Consider the following 25,963-nt stretch of genomic DNA (forward strand, 5'->3'; position numbering starts at 1 on the left):
GAGCTCACAAATTACCATACATTGCTTCAGATATTCCACATGAAACTATAGGACTTAGTGTTTGCCCTCTTAAATTTTGGAATTTCTCTAGTCTCATCCTTTTGTATTCCCCTCTTTGTTCCTTTTCGAATAATATTGTTTATCTTAAGGCATTGAATGTTGGAAGTGTTTAACTTTTCATTTGTACATGGACTCAAAACTAAGTGTTTATATCTTGGAGGAGACTTGGGACTTGTACGTTTCAGCAGTGCTGAGATTGGTAGAACTTTGGCAGCCTTGGAGATGGGTTAAATGTGTACATAAAGGGATGTACAAGTTTTTGTGGGGCTAGGAGTAGAATGCTATGGTTTGTGTCTGGATATCCCCCAAAATCTTATGCCATCATGGTGGCAGGCTCCTAGAGTTTGTGATTGATTCATGGTCTAATGCTAGGACTATGGCTATGTTTGATACCCTTGAGGCAATATAAGGGATACAGTATTCTCTCCAGGCTCCTCCCCATTTTTCTCTTCTTCCTTTTGCTGTTTTCCAGTGCTATGAACTGTTGCCCTCTGCCATGTGCCTTGGAGCCAGCCAATTATTGACTAAAACCTCCACAAACGGTGAGCTAAATAAACCTTGCCTTCCTTAATTTTGAATGTTAGGTATTTTGCTTCAGCAACAAGAAAAAAGTAATCAGCACAATCTTGCCTATGGTTTTCTATAAGAATTAAATAAGATAAAATTGAATTAAATTCAGTGTCCATGTCTGCCGTGGAGTCAGAGCCAACATTTGGCATTTATATTGTTATCAGGGATTAGAGATTGTACTTTTTAGTGCTAGCTAGGTAAATGTGGGTTGGTCCTGCTATGGGGAAATTAGTTTATTCAAAATGTAGGAATGAAAGTGACTAAAGTACAGCAAGATCTAAAATGACCAGTGTTGACAGATACAGCAAGGAAGCATTTTACCCGAAGCTTCCTTCAGATAGATAAGTTGGAGACTGGGGATTGATACTTTCCTATTGTATCAGTCAGCACTTACTGGGGAAAGAGATTTAACAAGAAACATACAAATATATAAGAACTTATAAGATTGGTGTACAGTAGCTACCCACAGATTCATGTGTAGAAAATTATAAGACTGTTTGTCTGCTGGAGATCTGAAGGATTCTGTGAAAAGCCTAGAACTCACTATAGTAAATATCCTTGTGCATTGATACCCAAAGGCTAAAGTTATCTGTGCTGGAGGCTGAAGGGTGTGCACTGGGAGGCAGAAGATAACATATAAGGTGAAGATGAAAACTGGAGATCTGGGCTGGGGATTTAGCTCAGCAGCATAAGCGCCTGCCTTGCAAGCAGGCAGTCGTGAGTTCAATCCCTGGTACCGATAAAAAGGGAAAAAAAAAAAAAAAAAAAAAACTGGAGATCTTTCAAAGAAAACATGAGCCAGTCCTCCTCCTTCATTTCCGTTTTATTCCATTCAGAAGGCAAGCATATTAAGTGCTGTCACTTATACCCTTGGTGGTCTTCTGTCTTCAATAAATCTCTTCAGGCAACCTAAAACTATGCTGATCCAATTTAGTTGGGTATTTTTTTATTCATGTTGATGCAAATGAATTAACTGTCACATGTACCCAAGAAAACATTATGAACAGGGACAATGATGAATATGTGGATGATGTATTGGCAAAAGGTCCCTCATGGAGAGAGCGTAAAGAGACAGAGAAATCGTAAAGGGTAGCTAGGTGAGTCCAAATATGGAATGCCTATGGTCCCAGGCTACAAGAATTTGGACTCTGAAAATTAACAGAGAACTGCTGAGTGTTTAGGAGGAGGGTAAAGTTGTGACCCAAGAGAATGAATCTATATAAAAACCCACATTTGAAATTCTTTGATATTACTTTCAAATTCTCCTAGCCAGGTGATAATCTTCCTTTAATCCCACTGATTTCTCATAGCTTAAATAGCACACCGTATATATTTGTTAAATCATTAAATATCATCACTAATTTATTCCTCGTCGCATCAGGAAAAAAGAATAAATATTCATGTGAACTCAGTGGTTGGTTTGGAATTCAGAGAGGAACATTTCAGTTATAGCTCTGTGGTCTGTGATTTCTAGAAGGTAAAAGTCACCTAACCTCCCCAAGACTCATTAGCTCACAAAGATGGAAAAAATAACGACAGCATACTTTTAGAATGAGTTTCCTCATTCTAAAGGGAAAGGGGCAAAAGACAATTTTAAGAATCCAAAGTCATATATATATATATTATATTATATATATATATATATATATATATATATCATCTATGATACAAAGCAAAGAAAAATAATATAAGAATAATAGGTGTCAATGAAAAAGTGGGAGGCAACACAAATGACAAAAAACAAACAAAAACTATTTCCCAAGCATGAAAAAAAAATTTGACATACAGATAAGTGAAGCATATGGAACTTCAATTAGCCATAACCAAAATAAAGCTACTCTCAGACATTTAATAAAGATTCCAAAAATGTGGCACAAGAACACAATATGAAAAACTATTGTAGAAAAAAAAAAAAACTGATCATCTACAAAGGATAGCCCCTTCAGAATCATGGGAGACTTCTCAACACAAACCCTCAAGTCAAGAAAATCTTGATGTTAAGTATTCCAAGTGCTGGAAGAGTGCAGCTCCAGCCCAGATTCATGTATCCTGCAAAACTATGTTGTAAGATTAATAGAGAAAGCAGATACTTTCATGACAATGAACAGCTGAAGAAATTCATGACCACTAAACCAACACCACCAAGAGTACCAAGGTATTCTAGATAGAGATAAAAATGAACACAATTCCATGAACAACACCAGAAAGAAACCACAAAGCAGGGCAAGCAATTAAACAGAAAGGAAAAATAGGAAACCAACCGCAGGAAAATAACATGACAAAGCCAATGCATTTCAATTATAACCATCAATGTAAATGACTTCATTTATGAATCAAAAGAAAATAGACTGAAAGAATGCATGGGGAAACAACACGTTGTACACAAGAAACACACTTAACTTAAAATTAAACTTATAGACTAAAAATCAAAGGATGGAAAAAAGGAAACCAGATAAAAGCAGTCATAGCTATTCTGTTTACAGACAATGTTAGTGTCAAACTAAGAATGATCAAAAGACATAAAGGTCACTATACATTTGTTAGGAGAAAAATTCAAGAGGAAGAGATAATAATCATTAATGTAAATGCTTCAAATATAGGACACAAATATTAATAGACATGACATATATATAAGACAAATATTAATAGACATGAAAACTTAAGAGGGCCAGATATATAGCACAGTAGCATAGTGACTATCTGGAAAGTGCAAGGTCATGAGTTTTATTCCTAGTTTAAAAAAAAGCAAAAAACAACAATGAAAGAAAAATCAATTACGTAATAGCACAATTGTAATGGAGAATATTAATGGCACATTGTCACAAAAAGATAGATCAACTCAACCAAAAATCAGTAAATAATTAGCAGAACTAAATGAAACCTGTGAACAAATGGGCTTGTAGATGTATACAGAGTTCCACCCAACAATGTCAGAATACATATTCTTCCCACCTGTACATAGGACATTCTCTAGCATAGACCATATGCTAGCCCACAGAACATGCTTATGTAAATGCAATGGAACTGAAATTGCACCATACATATTATCTGACCATAGTGCCATGAAATTGGAAATTAATAAAAGAAACTTCAAAAACGTCATAACATGGAAATTATATAATGCTTTCCTGAAAAACCAAAGGGCCACTGATGAAAATAGAGAAGAAATTAAATAATATCTACAATCAAATGAAATGGAAATATAACTTTCTGGAAACTGTGAGACACAATGAAAGCAGTCCTAGGACGGACACTTATAGTGGTGAATTCTCACATCAAGAACATTGAATAAGTACAAATAACCTAATGCTGTACCTCAACGTTCTAGAAAGGATGAGCAAGTCAAACCAAAAGCCCATACATAGGAGGAAATTATAAAGATCAGACAGAAATCATCACAATTGAGAACAAGAAAATAAATATGAACAATTAATGAAATGAAAAGCTGGTTCTAAATTGATAAACCCCTAGCCAATCTTATAAAAAAAGAAATCAAATTCATGCAATAAGGAATGAACAGGGTGAAATCACTACAGATCCTGTGGAAATTAATCCACAGGATCATCAATTCCTACTTTGAAAATCTATACTCACACAGGATGGAAAACATAGAAGAAATGGACAGATTCCTAGAAATGTATGAGTCACCAAAGCTGAATCAAGAAGATATAAAAATCCTGAGTAATCCATTATCAATTAATGAAACTTAAAACATAATTAAAAATTTACAAAAAACAATCCAGTCCCAAGGGTTCATGGCTGAATTCTACAAGCAATTTAGAAATATTTAACACCAATATTTCTCAAATTCTTTAACGAAATTGAAAAGGAAACAACTCTCCCTATGTCAATCCTGGAGTCAAGTATTACCCTAATACTAAAACCAGAGAAAGATCAAATCAAAATAAGAAAACTACAGGCCAATCTTCCTAAAGAGCATAGATGCAAAAACCCTCAATAAAATGCTTGCAAACAGAATACAGCAAATCATCAAGAAGATTATACATCACAACCAAATGACATTCATCCCAGGAAGCAGAGATGTTTCAACAAACTAACCAATAAATACAATACACCATATTAACAAAACTAAATATCAGAATCAAGTCATCACCTCAGTAGATGCAGATAAAGCTTTGGATAAAGTCCAACACTCATTCATGATTTAAAAAAAGCTACAAAAATTGGAATACTTGATCTTTACCTCAATCTGATAAAAACTGTGTTTGCAGATCAAAAATCAACATCATGCTAAACAGAAAGAAAACTGAAAACTTTCACTCTAATCAGGAACAAGATAAGCATATCCATTATATTATAATTCCTTTTCAATATAGTTCTGGAAACAGTCAATCAAAATATCATTAAATACATCACAAATCTTGAGAAAATATTCCTAAAATTTTGGAACAGAAGAAATCTATAATAGCGAAAGCAATCCTGGGCAACAAAGGTAAGACAAGAGACATCACAATCTCTGACTTGAAATTATACTACAAAGCTACTGTAATACAGTCACCACAGTACTGGCAAAAAAAAAAAAAAAAAATACCTGACAGTGGAACAAACTAGAAGATGCATACAGGCACAACTAAAAACAAACTTAACCACCTTATCTTTGACAAGGGGGCCAAACATGTTCACTAGAAGACAGCTTCTTTAACAAATTCTACTAAAAAACCTGGCTTTTCACATGTCAACCACCATGCACCAAACTAAAGTCAAAATACAAGGATCTAAAGATTTGATTAAAGTCAAAACTAAAGAACTAAATGTTAAAACAGAAACACTAAATCTACTGGAAGAGAGAATAAGTATTTTTCATGGAGCATTGCATTAAGTTGGCATATTGCTTTTGTATTCTTATACCAATATTGGCACATTGCTTTGTCTATAATTATATCTTAGTTTGCATTCACCCTGGGGTCTACTGTGTCATTTGCTTGACCAAATCTGACAGTTGTAATCATCTCATTCACTTTTGTAAAAACTAAGTTTGTCTTTCCTGTTTTCTCTTTTCTTTCTTTGTATGTTTTACCCTTATCTCTATCATTCTACCTTCTGAAAGATTCTAATACATATTTTCTAAATTCTAAGCTATATGATTAGCTCATTGACTTTAAGCCTTTCTTTCTTTTTTATATTTTTTTAATTTAAAGAGAAAAAAACAAAGCAAAACAGTAAAAGGGTACAAGTAATACAGAATTTCAAAGAAATAAACAGTAATAAATCACTAGTTAACAGATTACATATTGTCATCTTAGAAATAGTTGTTCAAATTACAAAATTAAAGCATACAAAGTGGACATTCAAACAGTGTGACTGCAAACAGTTGTGTTCAATGATCCAACAAAAACTTAGTAATATGGTTTTCTACCTTACACACTTAAATATACATGCAGTTATATCCTTTAGAGCACTTTCTTTTCCTCTCTTTTTGATAATAACAATTATACATTTTGGGTTTTATTACTACCACAGTTCTTATTACTTTTTTTGAAGAGAATAAAACCAAATGTGACAAAACAAAACAGAGTCAGTCAGAACAAAAGGATGGACATAGTACATGATGTGAAAACAGAATACCAAATGATCAACAATGGTTACAATAATGCCTCTTGCTACTTTAAAAAGAGTTGTCTATGTCATCAGGTGTAATAAAATTGAACAAAACAGTACAGAACAAAATCAATAAAACCTAAACATTGGAGACCTTACAGGACTTCAAAAGTAGATAATAGTTAAACCAAAATGGGCATCATAGTAAATCTTATTGCCTTCAAAGTAGTTGCCTATACCCTCAAACTTGATACTATCAAACAAAATAGAATAGAGTAAAATCAGTCAATACAAGATGGTGAGAGCAATACAGGGGTTCAAATCAGGTTAATAGGAAACAAAAATGTTACTATAATATATCCTGCTATTTTTTAATTTATTTTTTCCCTTAATTAAAAATAATTTTTGAAAAAAGGGGAGATTGAGATAAAAGAGGACATAACAACATAACACAGGGCAGAACAGAACAATTTAAGCAACATAGTGTTTCACCACCAGATAACCTGACATAATAGTAGTTACCATAGTGTCTCTTTCCTTGAAAAATTTGAGTATAACTTAATATACTATAGCATCAAACATATCAAGACAGTGTGAAACCATTCAAGAAAGCCTTTCTTTCTAATGTAAACATGTATGGCTAAAATATTTTCATGGGGTTCATTTAAGCTGACAATTTTTGGTAGTGTCTCATATTTATCAGTAATTGAGAGACATATTAAATTCTTTTACTAGGATAGAGAAATTGTTAATTTTCAATAAATTTCCATTAAATTTAAAATTATTAAGATATGTGTATATTACATATTTTATTATAAACTTTCTTAGTTTCTTTTCTTATTGCTGAGATAAAATACCCACATTCAAATTTTATGATTTGTAGAGGTTTCAGTTCATATTAGGCTGTTTCCACAGTAGGTTGGCATGACAGACAGGCCTTAAAGAGGAGAAAGAGTTCACAGCAAGAAAAAAGAGCAAAGAAAGTAAGTAAGGGACAAGATGAGCCTCTTCCTGACCCTTAATTGTATCAGGCTACTGCGACTAAGGCGGTGCCAAATCAATCATTGGACTGATTCAGTGAGCACCCCTTTAATCCTAGCACCCTTAATCCTAGCATTGCAACATGAATCATACACTCTATATTCAGCCACTTCTGAAAAACATCCACTTCTGAGTACATGAGGCTTTGTGGGGGACATCTAGAAACCATGACATATAGTAAGTTTACAGTTATTTTATGTTTCTGGTAAGAGATTTTTATCATTATATAAATGCTGTTCTCAATTATTTTGCTCTTTAAATTACATACTTCATATTATATACATTATAAGTTCTCAAACTTACATTTGCCATTAGACCTGCTTTTACAGTCTCAATTTTTTAGACTAAAGGACTTTATTGATTTAAAAGTTGACAGATTTAATTATTTCATGGTATACGTTAAATATACTTATACACAAACAAAAACCCTTATTGCTTTGAAAAATATATAATCTTTATTCTTAAGTAGTTGCTTTTTGTCATGCAAATATAGAAAAGCATAACAGTAATGTTTTAACCTCAGTTAAAACTGCATATTATTTGATAATCTCTACATCAGTTTGCATGTTATTACTGTGTATTACTTTAGTTTGGGCTTTATATTACCTCAAATAATATTTTACTATCATTTTATGTTAACAATATTTATTGATCAACACATATCAATTTACCTGCTTCTATTCCTTCCACATTTCACATTTTCTACCAAACTGCAATGTTAGGTGCCCCTTTCATAAAGGACTATTGTGCAGCTATTAGTAAACTCAAATTTTATTTCTCTAAAACTGTTTTTATTTTTTTTTCTCACTCTAGGATACTTTTCTTGAGCAAATTTGTCAAGGTTGAAACTTCTCAGTAGATTGAAGTTATTACTTCATTATCACTTTGCCATGTTTTTTTTTTCTACCAATCTATTTTGTTTCTTCATAATTGATCTACCTTTTTTTCTTTGGTTGCTTTAAAATCTCTTCTTCACCTTTCATATTGTATATTTTCCTGTCATCGTGGCTAGGTATTTTTAATTTATATTGCTTGATAAATCTAATGCTTCTTATATCATTGAAGTTCTATCTGTCATTCATTCTGGAGAATTCAATTTTTTTACTCTTCAAATATTTGTTCTCCATTCACTTCTTTCCTCTGGTACCATTTATAAGTTGGATATACTCATATGTCTGCATAGTTCCTTACCCTTCTGCACATGTATGTTCTCTCTCCCTCTCCTTCTCTCTCTCTCTCTCTCTCTCTCTCTCTCTCTCTCTCTCTCTCTCTCTCTCTCTCCCTCTCTCTCTCTGTCTTTCTGTCTTTCTCTCGCTGCATTCTGGGTAGTGTTTCTAACAGAGGAAGACCTTGAGATAGATTATTTTTCTAAATACATTTTTTGGGAAGCCATATTTGGTCCTAATTAGTGGAAGCCCTGGAGATCTTTTTGATCTTTCACCTAGCAAAGATTTGTAGTTGGACTTGAGATGTCTCTTATCACCCTTCAACACCTCTGGCTATTTTCTTTTCTGTCATTAGCTCTAGGTTTTTGATTGCAGTAGAAATAAAATTACATCTTACATTTTTGTAATATTTTGTTATGTTAATTTTCAAACATTTATAGATAGAAGTCCCTGTGCCCCTCATTTATTCCTATAGTTTAAAATGAATCCTCAAAAACTTACTTTTAAATATCCCACATACTTCCAAAAGCATCAAAAATACTAAAAATTTCCTTTTATGATCCTATTTCCTTATATGACATAAAGATTTAATACTATCTAATAATCATTTCTCATGTTTAACTTTTTCTAGTTTTCTAGTTTGTTTAAATTAGAATAAGAATAAAGGCCATTGATTTTATTTGGCTGCTATGTTTCTTGATTCTTTTTTAGTTGAATCACATAGCCCCTCTTTTCTGTGTCATTCATTTGGTTGAAGAAATTTTAGAGCATGTCCCATTCCTGCATTTGGCTCATTGCTTCTCTGTGATGTAGTTAAACTTCTTCCTCTGTCATTTCTTTGAGCTTTTTCTTTGAACAACTCTACACCCCATAATCCATAGGTAATGCTCGTGAAAATTACTAATGACTTCATGTTTCTAAACAAAATAGTAATTTATATTATATTATCTCACATGAGGAATCAGCAGCATGTGGGTCCTCTGGTCATTTTACCTTCCCTCTAAGGCTTCTGTTCACTTCTAAGATGCTGCCGTCTTTAAATTTCTATCTACCTTACTGTCTCCAGGGTAGACTCTTCCTTCCATCCTCTCTCCCTGAATGTTAGAAGACCCGCAGCTCAGCCTTTGGATGATTTTATCTATTCCCATTCTCCATTCCTTGGTAATGTCATCTAGCCTCCCAGTTTAGCATACTACAGTTAGAACTGAAATATAAACTTTCACCTATCTGATGTTAGAGATAAACAATGCTGGCCGTATTGCCCCACAGAAACCCTTCTTACCATCATCCTACCCACTGCCCTCCAAATGGCTTCCCTTGCTGCTCACGTGTGTAAATACACCCTCATCTGGAGAATACTCCCTATTTGATTTTCTCAACTTGGGAAAGAGTTAGCAGATACTTTCTTTTTAATTCCTGAAAACTCAGGAATATTTTAATGGACTATTTTATCCAGTATCCAATAGTCCTGAAGGAGGATTTTTCAAGGTATGTGGTCTAATATATTGCAAGGAATAGATTTCTGAGTATGTCTTCACAACTCCAAATAAGGCAGCACTAGAGTTCCACAGAAAAATCCTCACATTTCTAGACCATTCTTTTGTATTTATTTTTAGCTATTATACTCGTTTCTTTCTTTTGAGCCTATATACTCCAGAAATGTCAATAAGAGCAAAAGAATCCAGAGCTCAAATTAAAAAGAAATTTAAAAGCCCTAAAGCTAATTATAACTTGCTCTTTGAATCCCCCATGTAGCATATTCAAATGGTCATGTAGCCTCTCTTTACACTTATCAATGATAGGAACTAAGTACTGTGTACTTAGTACATTTGGCATCTATCCAAAGTACATTTGGCATCTATCTGTCTATCTATCTATCTATCTATCTATCTATCTATCTATCTATCTATCTATGATATGTATTCAAGGAATTGGTTTGCCGAGTTGCAGAGGCTGGCTAGGCAGCACAAAATCTGCTGATGTTTAAGTTTATCAGGCAAAGCAGGCTGGAACACCCTCAGGCAACACCTAGTTCTGAATCTACAGAATTTTGTTTTTAGGAAAACTAGCTCTACCCTCAGAGCCTTTTAACTGATGAAATCAAGTGTGCCCAGATTACCTAGAACAATTTCATGCCAAATCAACTATGATAGGTGTTAATCATAGTCATAGGATTCTTCACAGTGCCTACATTTGTTTTGGGGGACTTTTGCCAAGTAAAGCAGACATATAAAACTGGTGAACATAGGTGTCTTCTCTGTGCTGGGAACTATGCAAGGAACTGTTCTTTCTTTCTTTCTTCTTTTTTTTTTTTTTTTGTGTGTGTCTTTTTGAGACAGGGTCTCACTATGCAGTTCAGGCTGACCTTGATCTCACTTTGTAGCCCAGGCAGGTCTCAAACTTGCAACAATCCTCCTGAATCAGCTTCCCAAGTGCTGGGATTATAGGCATGTGCTACCACATAGGGTTGCTAGTAACTTTTCATTTTAAAATTTATATAACTTTTGGTGGCTCTTCATGTTATTTACCATGATTCTTATTTTAAAAATCAGAAAATTATGATTCAGTAAAGTAACACAATTCATTATTATTATTGCACATGTAGGGAATCTAATCCAATAAAAATAAAATAACTTGTGCTCAGTACAGGTGTAAAGCCCTAGCAAAATACCCATTACCTTATAAAGCACAATACATATAATTCCTTTGAATATTGTTCTTGTGCTCATCTTTATTTCAAGACATTCACTAGTCACTGTGTCTTCTACCATGGAAATAAATCACACTTACCACACTTAGGTGTGTGTGTGTGTGCATGTGTGTGCGTGTGTGTGTGATGGAGGACACACTGTGGCTCACATTGTTGTGACAGCACAACTTGACTGGAAAGCCATATTCTTGCTGCCTCTGGAAGCCATTCCTTTCTTTTAAAGGGATCTGAGGCCCTTGGATTGGTACAAAATGCTCTTCTATTTATTGACTTTATTTTTGAGATGAAAGAAAAATTCTTCAGTGGCCACTTTCCCTTCAAGAGCAAGTCATTCTCCACATGCATAAATTAAGATAGTTGGATTACTAAATGCATAATCATAAACTCCAATTTTATGCATGTTCTCATGAACTCTTGGGACATTTATCAGCATCCAGCAAGGAGGAAACCACTGTAAATTTGTGTTGGTAATGGATCAGGTGAAGATGATTTAGGACTAAGTTAGGAGGGTAAGGTGGACTTCTTTACATTTTCTGGAATCACTGGTAAATATGGCCAGACTTGCGGGGTTTCTTTGACCAAAATGATTTTTGGAGTTGTAACTGATCATGATTTCCATAATGCACTTAAATTTCACAAAATACTTTTTAGTATAGTTAGAATAAAAGGCATAAAAATAGACCTTCTGACATTATGAACCAGATAGGCCCTGAGATTTTTTTCATCTTTATAATGAAACTTTTTTTGAATCTATAATCTGGTGAATGAAGAGTGTTTAGAGGCCAAACCAAAATTTGAAATATATGATTTCATAATTGTAAAAGCAATAGGAATGTTCCATTTTGTGTAACATAGAGAAGTTTCTAGAACATGTACACAGTGTGGTGGAATGGGAAAAACATTACACTTGGGGTTACCCAGGGCATGGTAGGTTGTGTAGCTGTCCTCAGTTTTCCCTGTATTTCCTGTAAGAAACCTGAACTCTCCCAGCTCAATTTCCCAGCCAGAGTGATGCTGACTGGGTCCTGTTCTGTGCTCTGCCAGCTACACTGTGTGGAAGTAGAGCCCTGTTTAGCTGTATTTGCTGTCCTCTCTCCACCATAAATCAAGCAAAGCTTACTCCTTTAGGTGACAGCACAGAATGAGAGGGATGAAAAGTGAGCCACAGCCAAACTGCACTAGGCTTGAAATTGAGTGGGGAAAAGTAAAAGCCTCAGTTGTATAAGTGGTTAATGCTTAGGGACCATCTTTACCAAAGTATTATTTAGTGTAAGCAGAGTGACACATCTGGGTTTGATTCTGGCTCAACCACTTACTAAGTCTTGAAGAATATGTTAAAACTATAAAAGTCAGGTTCCCCATCTGTTTCTATAGGTGAGCAATAACTTCTTCACTGAGTTATTGTTAAAAGTAAATGGCAAAATTATGAAAATAGCTTAGAACAATCTTTGATACATAATAAATAAAAACAAACTTTTCACAAACTGTGTCTAGCACAGAATAGCACCCCCACTCCTCATCCCACGCCCACACTTGACACCATCAGAACCATCATCTTTCTGTTTAGAAAATTTCAGCCACCCAAGGGATAGCTAGTGAGTTAGTTACTTTAGTCACTGCTGGTACAAAATACCTAACACCCAAAGTTAAAGGAGGAAAAGTTTTCTAAACTCAGTGTGTAGAGCCTTTAAGTGCATAATTGACTGGATCCAAGGCAGATTTGCTTCATGGAGAAGAGTGGTTCATGGTGGACAGAAGACAGCAAAAGTAACAAGGGAGAAACAAGGCGCTTTTTAGTTTGGGGGGTGTTTGTTTGTTTGCTTGCTTGCTTTTTTGAGACAGTCTCCCTGTGTAGTGCAGACTTGCCTTGAAATGGCTTATATAGCCGGCCTTGCCTTGAACTCACAGCAATCCTCCTGCCACAGCCTCCCAAACACTGGGGTTATAGGCATGTAGCCCCCCTCCCAGCTTTCCACTCCTTATTCCTTATAGTATATGCAGCTACCCACCCTAGTGCACTCACACTCATATCCCGGCATTGGACCATGAATCAGTCACCAACTCTAAATTCAACCACCCATGAAAAATGAAAAACTCACCCCATGACTGTGTGAGGCTTTGATGGGACATCTAAACACAAACCATAAAAGCTAACCATCACAAAATACAGAAGACTCACCTTTAATTTTTTTTTCTTGTCCTTCTCTGAACATTTTTTCTCTGTGAAAACCTGTACTTTCATTAGAGAGAGACTAAACCTAAATTCAGGTCCTAGCCAAAAAAGAAAGAGAGAGAGAGAGAGAGAGAGAGAGAGAGAGAGAGAGAGAGAGAGAGAGATTTTCTCTCAGGCTAAAATGTTATGAAAGGCAATGTTTTTAAATTCTTTTCACTACCATGTATTAATGTGTAAAATATAAAATCCAAATTAATGAGATAGTAGGTTTAGAATAAGCCACGGTTCAAAGTTTAAATTAAACCATCAAAACTTTTACTGTCTTAATTGTGAGATTTTGAAACCAAAGAGGTAACTGCGTGGAGGAAGGTTGAACCCCAAGCCTACTACATTTTATACATTTTTCAAGTACCCAATACTCAACTTGGACTAGGAAGTAATAAATTCATGTACATAATTACATTGTACAACTCGTATATTGAGAAGGCCATTATGGAAAATCTAGCAGACCTTGAAAAACAGCCACACCAGCTGGGCCTCCAGAAGAGAGCCTGCTGGGCTCTTCCTGCTCTGAGGGAACGCCCCGAACAAGGGCACACGTCCTCCGGTTTCCTTGGAGACCTCAGTCCACTGTGGCCATGAGGCACTATTGTCTGCCACTCACCTCTTCTCCAAGCTTACAAGACACCTGTGCCCTGGTCAGACTGTTTGGCCTTCACTAGTCTGAATCATTGTTTGAAACCCACACTACAAGGAAGCAAGACAACCATTTTCTAAAGAATGGCCATATGCCTTTGCTTCTCTGAGCTTTCAGCATCAAACCTTTTTTCAACTTAACTTTTGTCTCCGAGATTCAAAAGCTGATTTTTCCTAGCTACTAGGGGATTTTTAACATCCTTTTGCTTCTGGGACTGATTAATTTAAAATAAAGCCTCAAGAAACAAACAAAAAAAATTTTAAAATAACAACTATAACTGATTAAGCCCTTGATAATGAACCTGGTTTCTGAATAAGTATTTACTCCTTCCAAGAACCCATTCATAGAGACAAACCAGAGGTTTCTAAGCTTGCCAGAGGCCACATGGGGAACAAGGATCAGTGCTACAGATTGGCTCCAAAATCTGGGCTCATTCTTGTATGTACTCCAAGCTGCGTAGTACTCTTATCTGAGGTCTACTAGAGGCAGGAAATTATACGAGGATATAGAAACTTTCTCTTGTGAATTAGTATGCATTTATTTTAGATAAAGTGGACCTGGAAATTTAGCTCAGCAACATAAGCACCAGCCTGGCTAGCACAAGGTCGTGAGTTTGATACCCAGTGCCAAAAATAAATAAATAAATAAATAAATAAATGGATTACTTCTGTAAATGACATAAAGAAGTATTTCATCTTTTTTTAAAGAAACATTCATTAGAATGTTTCCCAAGAAGAAGGCCGGAACACTGTTTTCCTCCAGGGAGGAGGTTAACACAGCTCTCAGACAAGCTGCTCCTCAGGCCAGAAATTTTCATTCTGCTCCAACACAGCTGCCCCAAATCTCTGCTGTATCCCCAGGGAGATGTGTTCCTGACTCTGAAGCTGTGGAGCCCTGAGTCTGTCTAACACCTGTAGGGCTTCCGTGTCAGTAAACACACTAGATGTCTTTCTTTTTAATCTTAAAATATCTGACTTATCCTTTTCTTAGCTATTCTTCTTACAAGCACATGATTCTGCTTCTTGGGGGATTTATGTGGAAAAGCAGAGCAATCTCCTGCCTGATTACGGAAAGTCAAGGAAATCACTTTCCCTAGTATGTTCAGCCTTTTTTCTTGGGCCTGATGGGAGCCCTAGGACCACAGACAGGAAGCTTCAGGATGGTGATGCTGAGTACACAAATGAACGGGTCCAGTGTCCAGGTAGACAACATGCAGTCTTTCATTCAGGAGTACTGGTGAAGCAAGGGCTTACTCAGCTCCCACGAGGAGCTTTCAACATAAAGTGGTACAGATTGTCCATGTGCTTCTTCATGTGCTACCTTCGAGTATCGCAGAAATGAAGAATGCGAGAAGCCTCCTCAAATGTGCATATTAATGAGATGCCTAGGTAAACTACACTAAACAGTGATTGTCAGTTTGGGCTTCATATTGGCATTATTTAGAAGCCTTAAGAATTACTGATACCTTGTTTCTAGCCTTCCAGAAATTCTGATTTATTTGACTTGAGTCGCAGTCTGGGCATCTGGATTTTTTTTTTTTTTAAACTGTTTAAGTGACCCTGTTGAGCACTCATTGACAAAACCCACCCTGAATTCCCAAATCACCAAACAGTGATGCCAATAATTTTAAAAGAGAGAGAGGAATTGTGTGAGGTTAATGGAGGCAGTTGTGAGCTGTTATCTGGGGCTGCATTGTGCCTGGTCTTTTCTGTTGGTAAAAGGAGCTCATGCCACAAGCAAATTAGAAAAGAGGGAGAGAGAAAAATAATCCAGCATTTCCTAACCATGTAAGAGGTTGCTGATGACTCAACATCTCCAATCCAACAAATTAGAAAAGTAACTAAAGAATTGAAAAATGGGATTAAAATATAGGAAAAAATCTACTAATGAGTTTCCATTCAATCTTATCTGGTTCTCATGATCTACCGTCAGCCCAATGTTCCAGGAAGCATCTCTACCCCGGCATTATATTTAATTCTCTATTTTGGATCATAAAATATTCCTCATAGAGAAATATCTACCACTGACAATAGCTATAACAACATTCATTTTCTTTTTAAATAAAAGGATTTCGAATGCCTGCAGTGAGAAAAAAGTACATAGGAATATAGGGGTTTTTTGTTTGTTTTGTTTGTTTGTTTGTTTTCTTTTTCTGATCTAGTCCAAAGTTGAAGTTACAGACAGCCAAAATGGAGGTTCTAAGGAAGTGAGAGTGAAGTGGAAGACAGGAGACCAGATAAATTTGGGTACTCAAAGAGCTCCATACTGGTGAAAACAAAGAAATAGATAGCTGCTGGCTCTGATTCATTTGTCCTGGACCAAAGATGACTGGACAACACAATTTTATCTTTCCAAAAAAGAGACAGTTTTTCCTAGAGTGGTATTTGTGTATCAAACTAATTCCAGAGTCAAGCTGTTAGGAAAGGTATTTTAAAAATCAGTGTAATAAAAGAGGACTATCTTTTACTGTTTATCTGACTGTGTGTGGCACCAAACTTAAGAGTTTTTTTTTGTTGTTGTTGTTGTTTTTTCTGAACAAAGAAATACTGTTTAGAGATCCCCAGAGAAATCTTGGCTTGAGGAAGGTTTGCAATCACAGGAACTAGAGTGCCATAACAAGAGCAACGTGACCTCAAGAGACAGCATGGGAGTGGCAAAATGTTATTTTCTGCTTAATTAAATACAGACTTCCCCCAAGCCCTGACTCTGTTGAGAAAACATCTGGAAACACCTTACAGATGACTAAACTCTACTGGGAGCTCTATCTGTCCTCCCACCCTGCATCCATTGAACACAGGCCTCCACTCCATGGGTTAATAGTTAGTTAATGAACTTTCCAGATTTTACACTTGTTTTGGAACTTTTAAATTTAAAAATCAATTCCAAATAAGAATGTTAAAGTCTTAAATAAATAAATACTCAATAAATAGTGTGTGATCTTTCCACTTCCTATTTACTTCCAACGCTATATTGAAATCTGTAAGAAAAAGAACAGCTATGTCCTTCCTCTGTATATACCCTGGATACAACCATGCCACTCTGTCTTCACACTATTTATCAGACCTTCTAATGAACAAGGAGTCCCTCTGAGGCAAGGGACACGTCTAATTCATGATCACGGGTACTTGGAGCTGAATCTGGCCCACAATGAGAACTGTTTATATAATTGCGGGGGAGGAGAAAATGCATGAACAGCATGCCACAACAATCAGAACGATGGAATCCCTGAAATTCCACACATGGGGAAGAATGAGGAAGGAAACCAGAATACTTGAAATCAGTCATTCAGTTCATCTTGTGATTAACAGTCTATGTGTTCAGAAAATTCCTCCTCAAATCAGTTTTAGTAAGTTGCAGTTATTAAGAAAATTATGTTTTGCCTAATCTTTCTAATTTAGTGGTATTTATTAGAAAAGTTACAAAGTATTCTTATGGTTTAAATTTTAATAGTCTCATTATCTATTTCCTCCTAATCTATTTTTTTGTCTTCTCTAATTTTCTTACATTTTTATTTTGTTGGTCTTGCTAAATAGAAAACTGAGCATTTGACCATTCCTTCTATACTTCTTACTTGATACAGTTTTATTATTCCTATTATACTTTCTTATTTTTGACTTTTGCCTCACATGTGGTTGAATGATCCACTAATTTTCAGCCTTTATTTCTAATATAAGCATGTAAAGGTCATAAATTTCCTCTGGGAGTTGCATTAGCTGTATACAAGTTTTGAAATGTATTTTAATTATCATACATTTATAAGTATATTCTAATTTTCAGTCGTCCATTTTTTTCTCTGACTCACAAGTTAATTAGAGGTGTAGTTTTTAATTTTCAGCATAAGAATGAGTTTCTAATTTCCCTTTCCATTTACCTATCTCCCTCATTGTTTTGTTTTGCTTTGTTTTGTCTTGTTTGAATTCTGGTTAGAAAGCATACGACATGCTATTGACTTGTTGGTCTGTATTGAGATGTACTGTTTTCTGATATATGATAAACTTATTTAAAATACTGCATATGTGCCTAACCATAATCCTAACCCTGTCTTTTGTGTATAATTGATAATCATCACCATAGTCAATTCAATAATTTTTAGCTCTTGTACATAATATTATTTCTTAGCTACATTTCAATTCACTAATTCTCTCTTTGTATCTAATCTGTTAAGTCTTATTTTATTAGTCTTTAATTCCAATTTTCCATATCTAAAAGTTGTACTTAATTCCTTATTAACAGTTTAAATTTATTTTTTAATCCAAATTATTTAAACATTCTTAATTTATCATCTTTATCAGGTTCTTCTACTGTCAAAGTTCATATAATATTGTTTTTATTGAGAGATTCTCTCTCTAGGTGTACTTTTTCATTTGATTCTACTAGGCAGATAAGTAGTATACTTTATGAGAAAAAATTGTATGCAATTCTTAGCTTCAAGTTTCCTCAGGTATTATTTACCTCCTACTTGAATTGAACCTCAAATTGAATCTAAGACAATCTAAGATTAAAATGCTTCATCTTTTTTTTTTTTCCCCGCTAAAGTTTACATGCAAGCCATTAATGCCAGGTGCAAGATTGTTCTTTTTCTTTCCCGTCCTTTATGACAATTTTATTTGGACTACTGGGATCATACAGGAGCAAGAGATCTCCTGATGTTTCCATTTTGTAATAAAATATTACAGAAAGTGACTCTGCTCTACCCCTGTTCTGGGTCCAGGCAGCTGCGTTATCAGATCTCAGATTGCATTAAACTCTTACTTCATTTCTTAAAACTGAAGAATTATAATTTGTTATTACAAACTTAGTTTATTCATTTAAAGATTGTTTTCCTGTATTTATTCAAATCACATAAATTCAATCAGAAGAAATTCTAGTAACCAAAAACTTCTTAAATTATTTGATGTACACATTTCTAGGACCACAGAGTTCTCTGAATGACTTTCTATTGTCCTCTACCTATGATTATATTCCTTGTGACACGTATGATAAGACAATGAGAGAAATAACAAACAGGGAAACATTAGTCACACTCCAAGCCCAATCTTATCTCTACATTTTCACATGTTATTTGAAAAATTCTATTCTCTCTTTGAGTCATATTTTCCATTTGTAAAATATTAATTTTAAATAATCAGTAATCATAATAAAACTTGTTAGAACTCACAGTGTGCCTGGTGGATGCTATATTCACCATATTAAGTACATTATGTAACGTAGTTCACATATAAATATTTTAAGAAATGTATCATTAGCTCTTCTTTTAGCTCAATTTCAAATACAGAGTGCTAAAGCAATTTAGTCAAGATCTCAGAGCTGTAAGTGACAAATCCACAATCTCAACATAAGTCTGCTTGACTTTAAAGCCTGCCTCAACCCCTTGGTTACTATCATCCCTTTACTTTCTGCAAGAAAATAATGAAGATTCCTGTCATCTTTAACCTTCTATGAGTCTCTATTAGTCTTCAATTTCATATATAGGTGTAACTTTCATTTTTCACCCAGTCTCATTCAGGGTCTCAATGTGCTCATCTTGATAAATCTAATTCACTCTTGTTCTTCTCACTCTAGGTCACTGCAATGTATAAGCATTGGATGGATAAGTATTTTTGTAAGTGTTTTAATATGGGATTCTTGATGAATGACTTTTGTAAGGCTGGAAATCTAAGAATGAGCTTGTTGGCATGAAGGGGAAAATCAGGAGGTAACAGAGTGTGACATTTAGAATGGGGGTGTGGCACCCAGAAAGGCTTCTCTATGTTGACTTTGAGACTATGACCCAGGATTCTGTCTTAGACAGCTGGTCTAATCTGATCACAGATAAAAATATCTACTATGGGAGAGGCCTCAAGTTAAAAGCAAATCCTAGCAGTTTTGACTTGCAGTCATGACATGGTCCCTGGTTTGGTGGTGTACATGTGTAAAAGAGTAGCAGCTAGTATTATGGAGTACCTGCTCTCTGCAAAGCATTGGTCTAAGAAGCACATATGTATATCAGTATTTGTGCTGATCACAACAGTTTGAGGCAAATGATAATATCTTCACAGTGCACCAGTGGAAAGGGAGACACAGAGAGCTTAACTGACTAAACTCACTCACTTAACAATTACAGATTTTAGATTTAGACCCTTGTCTCATTGTGCAGAATTCATATTCCTGCGTACTTGATCACATCTCATTATTTCCAACAATCTTCTACTCTGGTTTAAGGAGCACGCCAAAGCAAATAAGATCAGTATGTGTGAGAAGGGTAATAATAAAAATAATCACTACACGTCGTGGTCAGAATACAAGGATAAGCAGAGGGCCAGGGGATACAGATTTATAAGATTTCATGGGTAAAATGGTAATTAGAGATTTTTTTAATATAGTAAGACTCTACAGAGATGACAGGCTCTTACTGAACAGTAAATGTTTTTGAGGTGACATCACATTTACCACTATTACTCTAGGACCTCACTTTGGCAAATGGAGGTACATAACACAAACGTTAAGCAGCCAACTGCAGTGAAAGGGACTCCAAGCAAGCATCCTGCCCCAGGACACTTAAACTGCTCTCCTCTTGCCTCCACCTAGCAATTTCACTTCTCCATCGTCCTTTACCAAGTAAAACAAAGGCAGTGACTCTTATCTAGAAAAGAAAAGAAAAAAAGACCTGTACCAGATCATCTTTAAAGCTGTCTTTTCCAGGGATGGTATTTGCTCTAAAAGCAAGAATTTTTTGCATTTTTGAAGTGAATTTTCCCCACAAAAAATTTAAAGGGTTTACATATACATTAACAATGCTTATTATTTTCATTGTCAACCAAATTTTGGAATGCTGTTTTTAAAAATGGAACACATTCAATTATGCACAAAATCTATCCCTTTTATTCTCTCTATCTTTGAATTTGTTTTAGACTTTTCAGGAATTTCTACACAAAAGATTTCACACCTTCATAGGTGGTCAATGACAATTCTGCCAAAATCGAAATAGAAACTTTAGAAGGATTACAAGGTATCTGTGTTTTCCCAGCTGATATGCCTGCTTGCTCTGTAGAAACTCAGGGAAACCCCTTTGTGGAATTAGCATGCTCTATCCCATTGCAGTAGACCATAGTTGGCATTCTCTACTCTCTAGGGTACCTTTTACTTAATCAAAACAGTCCTCTCTTGCTTCCAACTGCCCAGTACTTAAGAGAAGCCTATTGATTTTGCCCCTGAAATGACACAGTCTTATTTTCAAGACTTACAGATATCTCTTCAAGTGATGAGCAAGGAGATGTGAGACAAAGTAGAATGAATTGAGTATTGAAATATTTTGCTCAATCAAAAAAAGAAAGCAAATAGCACCATAGTTTGAATACATATTAGTAGTATGCTAGATGATGTTCATAGAATATGAAGCTTCTTTAGTCTCTTTTATTCTTTAGTAATGAAGGGTTAGTAATGAAGGTAGGTGTGGAAACAAATATTTTATTAACATGATGGATGTGTGGTGATAGGAAGATGGTAGGGTGGTGTTGGGGGATGCAGAGTTGACGCCAGTGGTACAGGCTCTCAGAAACAGGTGATGCCTAGGCTGAGTCTAGATGGAAGAACAAGCAGGAGTTATCCAGGTGAACACCTTTTCAGGTGTGAGATTTGAACACCAAATCATGTCATAGGGCTAGGAAACAGCTAGATATAAAAGGCAGCAAGACATATGTGAGGGGAAGCTCAAGGTGGATTTTAAGATATTTGTGAGGATAGAAGATGAGTCTAGATAAGGCCTAGCTAGATAAGGGAAGCAAAGAAGCCCCTGGAAAACATGCTAAGGAGTTTTGATCCTCTGTTGAAGCACTGGGGAGCCATTAAAAGAAATTAAGCAGGACAGTGTCCCCACATCAGACTATTGCATTTAAAGTTGCTCATGGAGGTGTTCTTTACATAGGCTGCAAGGATCCCAAATCTGCAACAGGAATAAGAAGCCTTCCCACAGTCCACGTCAGGGCACTGTGGTTACCCAGGTGCCTTACCTACAAAGTTTCAGTAAAAATCAGAAAAATGGAGAAAGGGACTTAAAATCTTTTTAAAAATTTCCTTTAGAGCATTTCTAAGCTATTTCTCATGATTATTTTCTTATCCTTATCAATATTTTATCAGAGTTATTTTGAGAAAGGTTGAAAGAAATTCAGGTTTAAAGATGTGTTTCCTGAGTGACAGTATTTATCTCATCTGTCTACCTACTGGACCAAACATAGCAGCACCTTAACAATGGTGAATCCAAAGCTTTTCTCACAATTCTTTTCACCACAGCATCTGTAATGCCTTTTATAGGCATCTAAAGTAAATCATCATAACTTATTCAGAAATATATTAGACTGTTTATCTCTTCATATTTTCAAATGATATTCCCACACCAAAACTTTACCTCCATTATTAATACTTCTCCCATTAAATTCTCTTTATTTTCCATATGTTGATTCTTTTTTAAACTACTTTCTCATTGGTCCATTGTAATAACTGACCATGTTTGCCCAGTGTTCATCTGATAGTTTTGTTCCCTGCTACAAGATAAAAGGAGGAATTCACCTTTCGTAAGATGCTTAGTGCCTTTGTCCAAATGGATATATATTAGAAAGTACAAGACAGTGTTCAGAAAATGCAAACCTCAGTTCTTAATCTTTCACTCTCAGTTATAACCCAAGCTAGCTTTCCAAACTATGATCAAATTGAATGGAGCCCAAGGGTAAGACATAAGTCATGGACTCTTTCTGTAAATCATGGTTACATTTTTCCCTACAGAAAAAATCTTAAAAGTGATTGTATCCAAAATTTTATATGGATATATCCTGGATCTTGGGAGAAAAGGAAAGCAACATTCCCCCAAACCCTTCTGAAAATTAGCTTCACTCAATCTTAAAAATAAAAAAAAAAGCAAAGTGGGAAATCTCTTTATGCATCTTCAGACATTACCATGATTGACAACTTCCATTCAGATTATATATATATATATATATATATATATATATATATATAAAATTCAGAGTATATATATATATAATTCAGAGTATATATATATATATATATATATAATTCAGAGTATATATATATATATATATATATAATTCAGAGTATATATATATATATATATTTGCCTTGGTATATACATATATATGAAAATATATTATTTATAATCTCAGAGGGTAGCAAAACTTTCTTCAACAAATATTTTAATTGCTAATTACTACTGCACATAGTATGAACTTGGAATTTGTGTAACTGAAAGTGATTAAATCCTGAAGCAACCTTGCATAAAATGTTCCTGTATCCACAGAAAAATTATTTTCACTGATTAACTGACCATCTTTTCATACCAGTCAAGTATGCAGGTTTATTATTTGAATCACCCACTTGTTTCATTGCACATCCAGTTGCACATCGTGCCCACCAAGTTACAAGACTGTTACCAAACAGAGACAGGCCGCAGTCACTTGTCAGCATGTAAATCTTCTCTTAGATACCTAATAGTCATCTCAAACCTAAGTGAAGTCTCACTAGCTTCCCCAACTCCTCCTGCACCCGACACCCTCAGTCAGTCTTCCTCATCACCATAATGCTGCTTCCTTGCTCAATCTGGAAACCCTCCTGCAAGCCAATCTTGACTCCTCTCTCATCCTTCAACCATCTGCCAACTTTGTCCATTTTAACTTCCAACGAATTTTGACACAGTCCTGTTTTCTTTGTCCTTCTGACCATTGCATTATCATTTTTAATGCCTGCCTGTTTTACTGGGCTTGAACTAAAATCAAAAGTACTCCTCAAGACTCTGTGTAAATCTCATCTGTCACTTTCTCTGCTCATAACTCTCGACAGGTTAAGGTTTTTCACATATTAGGTTCTTAACTCAGTCTTTTTCTTCCTCTTGAAATGTTTCTCCACTAACTTTGATTCTTCCCCATCCTTGAAGTCTATTTCAACAGTGAGGACTTCGTTGTTCACGTTTCTTCCATCCATACAGCCCATTATTTATTGTTTTACCTCACAGCACTCCTGTTAGTTTTAAATTCCTTATTTTTTATGTTGTAAATTTTCTATTTACCCTGATAAACTACAGTAGATCCTATACCATAGCATAAGGATGAGATCTATCTTGCTTGATAAGGTATGTCTCACATTATGTGCTGTGACTAGAAAATAGCACAACTCAAGAAAAATTTAATTCAGTGAAAGAAATAGCTAACAGTTGAAATTACAAACAGGAGTAAGACATTGTCCCAACTCTCAAAGAACTCCCATTGTCCCACAGGAAACAAATAAAGGCTCTATGAGAGCTAAGTACAAGGCACAATAATGGTGGCAATGAATTCTCTGAATAATATAGATTGGAAATGAAGACAGACAAACTAGAACTGATTACTAGCAAACAATTTCACCACTAATTGGCTCTGATGGTTTGAACAAATTATTTAATGTCCCTGAATCATCATTTATTCACATGTAACATGAAAGAATATTTTCAACTCCAAACACATATTTTGAGAACTAAATGAAATACATTCCGTAAGATTTTAGTAGCTCAAGTAGTAGCTAGTAAGTAACCACATTAAGTACTTTCTCCTCCACCATTAATAAGAACTATTTGTAGTCAGTGCAAACTCAAAGCTAAGAATGCTCTCAGTACACTACTGAACTTACAACTTTTATTCTCAAACCTCTGTTCTCTTTTTGCTGCTTAGAAATTGGTCTAAAAACTGAGCTCAGCACTCCCCTCTCTGAAAGTCTCCTCTAATGAATTCAAGGCAACTCATCTATCTTTTTCTGAGTCCTTTGTACCTTATAGCTTGAAACTTTTTAATGTTTTCAGGTTTCCAAAGGACAATGATTGTTCTCTGATGTCCAATTTCAAAAGAAAAACTAAAGCATTCTAACTGAGCAAGAAATAGACATGGCTTTGTACGTTAGCCTCACAAATATCAGAGCATACAAAAGACCTAAAAACTTACAGATCTTCCAAGTTTCTAGAATGATTGAAACAGACTACAGAACATGTTCTATGCAGACTGCTGAATGATCATTACCTTCCTTGGAGTTATGGGCACAGGCTGCAAAAAGTCCATAAGTAGTATACCAATTGACTTCCCACCACCCATAATCACAAATCAGTGAAGGAGGTTTCTTTCCCCAGCCCCCACACCACACTTCTCCAGTATCCACAGTTATAACTCCAGCCTCCGCCATCAGCAGGGGTAGGTTTCTATCATCACTCTTCCAATTCTGAACTGCAATATGTCAATCTGTATCAGCCTCCGTATTCTCATGTAAGATGAAGATGACAATAACATGTGTATCCCATAAAGTGAGTTTAAAACGACTGAGCATGAGTAAAAGAGTTGCCCCTGCATTTGTCATAAAATAAGTATTGCTTCTTGGGTTGAATTATCTTACCCTTCCCTTGAAATTGCCTGCTTAAAGGAAGGTCCATTGAAAGAGATAAATAAATAAATAAATAAATAAATAAATAAATAAATACATGAATGAATGAATTTATGCATTCAGAAGCTTGATGGAGCTGTCAGGAAACACTTCGTGGAAGACTGTGCTTCAACAAGATTCATAAAATTGAACAGAACTTCCCTCTGTGTGTCATGGACTTTCCAAGAAGGGAAAGTCACCCTAGGTTTATAACTTCATGTTGCCTAGACACTTTTGCTTCCATAGCTCTTGTCCTCTGGGTTAAAAATAAAGATAATGGTAACCCAATCTGGATTTTATCCATTTTTTCTTCTAATTTTAGAATTTTTCCTCCAAATTAAATGATGTTTAGTATTTTCTAGAAGTATGATGGACCCTACACACTATAATGATTGTGATTTTTTTTATTTGTTTGCTGTTACTGGGAATCAAACTCACAAATTCATGTTGGCAGACAGGTACTCTGCCACTGAGCTATATCTCCAGCTCTATAATGATTGCATTTAAATGAATAAGTCAAAGTTGGGGGTGAGGAAAGACAGAGACAAAAGAGGGTTGTG

The 25,963-nt window shown here is 35.3% G+C and overlaps 1 protein-coding gene across 2 annotated transcripts in view; it reads left to right on the plus strand.

Moving 5' to 3' along the window:
* Positions 1 to 25,963, plus strand: part of Tenm4 (teneurin transmembrane protein 4) — a 2,788,855-nt gene that overhangs the window by 1,685,620 nt on the left and 1,077,272 nt on the right. For both annotated transcript variants that reach the window (XM_063256396.1, XM_063256398.1), the window contains one exon: positions 533 to 602. The gene's annotated coding sequence lies outside the window, so the exon portion shown is untranslated. The remainder of the gene's footprint in view (positions 1 to 532; positions 603 to 25,963) is intronic.

The sequence above is a fragment of the Cavia porcellus genome, unplaced genomic scaffold, assembly GCF_034190915.1.
Source record: "Cavia porcellus strain 051 isolate PalLab524CR breed Dunkin Hartley unplaced genomic scaffold, mCavPor4.1 scaffold_9, whole genome shotgun sequence".
Taxonomy (NCBI): Eukaryota; Metazoa; Chordata; class Mammalia; order Rodentia; family Caviidae; genus Cavia; species Cavia porcellus.